Raw genomic sequence first — 6931 nt, forward strand, 5'->3', positions numbered from 1 at the left:
GGGACGAGGCACCAGTGTCCAAACTTCATTGCGCTTGAAGTTGTTTAACTCCTCTTGCATGGCCAACACCCAATCCGGATCTAGCAAGGCCTCTTCTACCCTGAAAGGCTCAATAGAAGAGACAAAGGAGTAATGTTCACAAAAATTAACTAATCGAGATCGAGTAGTTACTCCCTTGCTAATGTCACCCAGAATTTGGTCGACGGGATGATCCCTTTGAATCATCGCTCGAACTTGGGTTGGAGGTGCCGGTTGCGCTTCTTCCTCCACCACAAGATCATCTTGTGCTCCCCCTTGATCACACGCCTCCTGTTGATGAACCTGTTCATCGTCTTGAGTTGGGGGATTCACCATAGTTGAGGAAGAAGGTTTATCTTGCTCTTCTTGTTCCTGTGGTCGCACATCACCAATCGCCATGGTTCGTATAGCGGCCGTCGGAACATCTTCTTCATCTACATCATCAAGATCAACAACTTGCTCTCTTGGAGAGCCATTAGTCTCATCAAATACAACGTCGCTAGAGACTTCAACCAAACCCGATGATTTGTTGAAGACTCTATACGCCTTTGTATTTGAGTCATAACCTAACAAAAACCCTTCTACAGCTTTGGGAGCAAACTTAGAGTTTCTACCCTTCTTCACTAGAATGTAGCATTTACTCCCAAATACACGAAAGTACGATACATTGGGTTTGTTACCGGTTAGTAGCTCATACGACGTCTTCTTGAGGAGTCGGTGAAGGTAGACCCTGTTGATGGCGTGGCAAGCCGTGTTCACGGCTTCCGTCCAAAAGCACTCGGGGGTCTTGAACTCTCCAAGCATAGTCCTTGCCATGTCGATTAGCGTCCTGTTCTTCCTCTCTACCACACCATTTTGCTGTGGTGTGTAGGGAGCAGAGAACTCATGCTTGATCCCTTCCTCCTCAAGAAACTCTTCCACTTGAAGGTTCTTGAACTCGGACCCGTTGTCACTCCTTATCTTCTTCACCTTGAGCTCAAACTCATTTTGAGCTCTCCTGAGGAAGCGCTTGAGGGTCCCTTGGGTTTCAGACTTATCCTGCAAAAAGAACACCCAAGTGAAGCGGGAAAAGTCATCAACAATTACTAGACCATACTTACTTCCTCCTATACTCAGATAGGCGACGGGTCCAAAAAGGTCCATATGCAGCATCTCCAAGGGTCTTGATGTCGTCATCACATTTTTGGTGTGATGAGAGCCTCCCACCTGTTTCCCTGCTTGACAAGCTGCACAAGGTCTATCTTTTTCGAATTGAACATTAGTTAGTCCTATCACGTGTTCTCCCTTTAGAAGCTTGTGAAGGTTCTTCATCCCCACATGTGCTAAGCGGCGATGCCACAGCCAGCCCATGCTAGTCTTAGCTATTAAGCATGCATCTAGACCGGCCTCTTCTTTTGCAAAATCTACTAAATAAAGTTTGCCGTCTAATACACCCTTAAAAGCTAGTGAACCATCACTTCTTCTAAAGACAGACACATCTACATTAGTGAATAGACAATTATACCCCATGCTGCACAATTGACTAACAGATAGTAAATTGTAACCAAGAGACTCTACTAAAAACACATTGGAAATAGAATGCTCATTGGAAATTGCAATTTTACCTAACCCTTTTACCTTGCCTTGATTCCCATCACCGAATATGATTGAATCTTGGGAATCTTTATTCTTGACGTAGGAGGTGAACATTTTCTTCTCCCCCGTCATATGGTTTGTGCATCCGCTGTCGATAATCCAGCTTGAACCCCCGGATGCATAAACCTGCAAGGCAAATTTAGGCTTGGGTCTTAGGTACCCAACTCATGTTGGGTCCTACAAGGTTAGCACAAATCTTCTTAGGGACCCAAATGCAAGTTTTATCACCTTTGCATTTAGCCCCTAACTTCCTAGCAATTATCTTTCTATTCTTTCTACAAATTGCAAAGGAAGCATTCAAAGCATGATATATTGTACAAGATTCATTTACTACTTTCCTAGGAGCATTATGAACTACATTTTTCCTAGGCATTTGGTGAACAACATTTCTTCTATCATGCATAACATGAGAACTAGAAGCAGTCATAGCATAAGAGTCATAAGCATGTGAATCAAAAACATCATTTCTAGTATGTCTTCTTTCATGATACAAAAAGGCATGGTTCCTCTTAGCACTAGTAGCCATAGGGGCCTTCCCTTTCTCCTTGGCGGGAATGGGAGCCTTATGGCTTGTTAAGTTCTTGGCTTCCCTCTTGAAGCCAAGTCCATCCTTAATTGAGGGGTGTCTACCAACCGTGTAGGCATCCCTAGCAAATTTTAGTTTTTCAAAATCACTTTTGCTAGTCTTAAGTTGAGCATTAAGACTAGCCACTTCATCACTTAATTTTGAAATGGAAACTAAGTGTTCACTACAAGCATTAACATCAAAATCCTTACACCTAGTGCAAATTGTAATATTTTCAACATACGAGTTACTTGCTACTTCTAGTTTAGTAGTTAAATCTTTAATTTCACCTTTTAAAGAAGAAATGGTTTCATTACAAGTAGAAAGTTCACAAGAAAGTATTCCATTTCTTTTAACTTCTAGAGCAAGTGAATTTTGAGCACTAACAAATTTATCATGTTCTTCATATAAGAGATCTTCTTGTTTCTCTAAGGTTCTATCCTTTTCATTTAAGGCATCAATCAACTCATTAATCTTAGCTATCTTAGTTCTATCCAATCCCTTGAATAAGCTAGAGTAATCAATTTCATCCTCACTAGATTCATCATCACTAGAAGAATCATAAGTATTAGCATTACGAGTGATTACCTTCTTTTCCCTTGCCATGAGGCAAGTGTGATGCTCGTTGGGGAAGAGAGCCGATTTGTTGAAGGCGGTGGCGGCGAGTCCTTCATTGTCGGAGTCGGACGAGGAGCAATCCGAGTCCCACTCCTTGCCTAGATGCGCCTCGCCCTTTGCCTTCTTGTAATGCTTCTTCTTTTCCCTCTTGTTTCCCTTTTCCTGGTCACTATCATTATCGGGACAGTTAGCAATAAAATGACCAAGCTTACCGCATTTGAAGCATGATCGCTTCCCCTTGGTCTTAGTCTTGCTCGGCTGTCCATTGCGACCCTTTAGCACCGTCTTGAATCTCTTGATAATGAGGGCCATTTCTTCTTCATTAAGACCGGCCGCCTCAATTTGCGCCACCTTGCTAGGAAGCGACTCCTTGCTCCTCGTTGCCTTTAGAGCAATGGGTTGAGGCTCGTGGAGTGGACCGTTCAATGCGTCGTCAACGTATCTTGCCTCCTTGATCATCATCCGCCCGCTCACGAATTTTCCAAGCACTTCCTCGGGCGTCATCATCATGTACCTGGGATTCTCACGAATATTGTTCACGAGATGAGGATCAAGAACGGTAAAGGACCTGAGCATTAGGCGGACGACGTCGTGATCCGTCCAACGCGTGCTTCCGTAGCTCCTTATTTTGTTGATAAGGGTCTTGAGCCGGTTGTAGGTTTGAGTTGGCTCCTCTCCCCTTATCATGGCGAATCGTCCAAGCTCGCCCTCCACCAACTCCATCTTGGTGAGCATGGTGATGTCGTTCCCCTCGTGAGAGATCTTGAGGGTGTCCCATATCTGCTTGGCATTGTCCAAGCCACTCACCTTATTGTATTCTTCCCTGCACAAAGATGCTAAGAGAACAGTAGTAGCTTGTGCATTTCTATGAATTTGTTCATTTATAAGCATAGGGCTATCCGAGCTATCAAATTTCATTCCATTCTCCACAATCTCCCATATGCTTGGATGGAGAGAGAATAAGTGACTACGCATTTTGTGACTCCAAAATCCGTAGTCCTCCCCATCAAGGTGTGGGGGTTTGCCAAGAGGAATGGAAAGCAAATGCGAATTCGAACTATGTTGAATACGAGAATAATCAAATGAAAAGTTCGAATTGACCGTCTTTTTGTAGTCGTGGTCGTCGTCCTTTTGGGAAGAAGAGGACTCATCGCTGTCGTAGTAGACGATCTCCTTGATGCGTCTTGTCTTCTTCTTCTTCCCATCTTTTCGCTTGTGGCCCGAGCCCGAGTCATTGGACTTGTCATCCCTTGGCTCGTTGACGAAGGACTCCTTCTCCTTGTCGTTGATCACAATTCCCTTCCCCTTAGGATCCATCTCTTCGGGCGGTTAGTCCCTTTCTTGAAGAGAACGGCTCCGATACCAATTGAGAGCACCTAGAGGGGGGGTGAATAGGTGATCCTGTAAAAACTTAAACTTATAGCCACAAAACTTGATTAGGCGTTAGCACAGTTTATACCAAGTGGCTAGAGAGAAGTCAAAACACAATAACCACAAGAATCCAATCACAGAGATGACACAGTGGTTATCCCGTGGTTCGGCCAAGTACAAAACTTGCCTACTCCACGTTGTGGCGTCCCAACGGACGAGAGTTGCACTCAACTCCTCTCAAGTGATCCAATGATCAACTTGAATACCACGGTGTTCTTGCTTTTCTTTTCTCAATCCCGTTTGCGAGGAATCTCCACAACTTGGAGCCTCTCGCCCTTACAAAAGATGTTCACAGAGAATCACAGAGCAAGGGAGGGATTAGCAACTCACACACAACACAAAGATCACAGCGAATACGCACACACAAGACCCGGACTTGAGCTCAAAAGACTAGCACACTAGAATGGAGCTCAAATCACTAGAATGTCGAACAAGTGCGCGAGATTGATGTGTGAGTGATTAAGAGTGCTCAAAGAATGCTTGGTGTTCTCCTCCATGCGCCTAGGGGTCCCTTTTATAGCCCCAAGGCAGCTAGGAGCCGTTGAGAGCACATCTGGAAGGCTATCCTTGCCTTCTGTCGTCGGGCGCACCGGACAGTCCGGTGCACACCGGACACTGTCCGGTGCCCGATTTGTTTCCATAAAAAGCGAAGCCGACCGTTGCCGACCGTTGCAGATCTGGCGCACCGGACAGTCCGGTGCACACCGGACAGTCCGGTGCTTCCTTCCGACCGTTGGCTCGGCCACGTGTCGCGCGCCGATCGCGCGGCCGACCGTTGGCCCGGCCGACCGTTGGCTCACCGGACAGTCCGGTGCACACCGGACAGTCCGGTGAATTTTAGCCGAAGTCGCCGGAGAAAAACCCGAGAGCGGCTGGTTTTCTCCGCGCTGGTCTGGCGCACCGGACACTGTCCGGTGCACACCGGACTGTCCGGTGCCCCAGCCCGAAGCAGCCTTTGGCTTTGCACAGCCACTCTCCACTTCCTTTCTTTTCTTCTTCTTCCTGTTTCTAACACTTGGACAAGATATTAGTACACAAAACCAATGTACTAAGGCTTAGAAACATACCTTTACTTATGATTTGCACATTGTTCATCTATGGGCATATTTTCACATTTAAGCACTTGTGTTGACACTCAATCACCAAAATACTTAGAAATGGCTCAAGGGCACATTTCCCTTTCAGTCTCGCCATTTCACGTAGGAAGAGGGTGTTGTCAGCGGTCGCGGTGACCAAGGCAATGATAGCCTCGGCTAGCGTGGGTGGTACCGGTGGTGGATTGGGTGTATCTTCTTGACCATGGGATGTTCCCGCGCCGTCATGTGCACAAGTTCGTGATGGCATCTATTTTACATTAACATTATTTCTAAACTATACTACTGCTACAATTTATCATCCTTAGTAGCTTCGTTGTCGGGTGTAGGGGACCATTAATCAGCCAAGTTCATTGAAGGATGGGGCTTGAAAAGATCCAGTTCCCCACTAAGTGCTTCACCTGCAGTTCCAGAAGGTCCAGCTCCCATTCCGACAGGGTCGGCAGGTACGTCAGGGTGCAGTCGCGAATACAATTCATGAACTTCCTCATGCAATGTATTGCAGTACACCTGCAAGTTGTCAACGGTCGTGCTAAGCTCCTCCACATGGGCTCGAGCTTTGGCTTCCCGGTCCCAAGCAATGGAACATGAGTTGACGGAATCGAGTGCCAGATCCCGTTCAGCAAGCTCGTCTTGCAGATGTCGGATGTCAGTTCTTAATTCATTTATATGCTGACCATCCTCAACCCACACACTGTTTCTGTGACATAGCTCCGTTCGAAGTTGCTCCACCTAGGCTTCTAGATCTCCAATGGGGTCATTGCTGCAGCTGCTGCTCTCCTCATGCCTTGAGGCCAACTGGTGGCTAGGAACGCCAATCGGTCCAGTGGACTTACACGCGGTTTTCCTCGTGCGCGGCGGCATATATCCATAAGGGGGAAAACTTTATTAGTATAGTTTTTAACATGATGCATGCATAATTACAGAATCAACCTTAGTTGATTCATAGCCTTCTATACATCTACTATCTGGTCTTAAAATAAGTAGTTCAGAAGGTAGTTAGATAAGAAGGAAAGAAATTTTCTTAGATAAGTCTTTGAAAATTCTTTTTGAAAATGCCTCATAACATCTGCAGAGATGGGCTGCGCTCTGATACCAACTGTGACAGAACCTCCCAAGTCATTAGGACCACCTACAGTTGTCCTTGTCCATCGGACTTCGAACAACCCTGCAGGTGCACCTGATCACTTGACAAGTTCGGTATCTGAATTCTTTACCTTGCCCAAGAGCAGTTCACCCGTCACGCAGATATTACAACACATCGGAGGTACGAGTAGGCGGAAGCAGTTACAACAACTTATTTTATATTAAAGTATAGAAAGAGTAGTATTATTACAGACCAGTAAAATATAAGAGTGCTGGAGTAATATTATTACAACCCTGGGAGGCAAAAACCCCTCCCGATTAACAGTAAAAAGTTTTTAAAGGAGGACATTTCCTCCCGAGGCTTCAGTCCTGGTTTTCTTCCTTAGGCACCACCTTGGAACAAAAGCAACAAAAAATTGCTGCTTCCTCACCTACAACAACATGGGTTCGAAAACCTTGAGTACAGAGTGTACTTTTGCAAGTC

The sequence above is a fragment of the Zea mays genome, chromosome 7 (genome assembly GCF_902167145.1).
Source record: "Zea mays cultivar B73 chromosome 7, Zm-B73-REFERENCE-NAM-5.0, whole genome shotgun sequence".
In the NCBI taxonomy this organism is placed as follows: Eukaryota; Viridiplantae; Streptophyta; class Magnoliopsida; order Poales; family Poaceae; genus Zea; species Zea mays.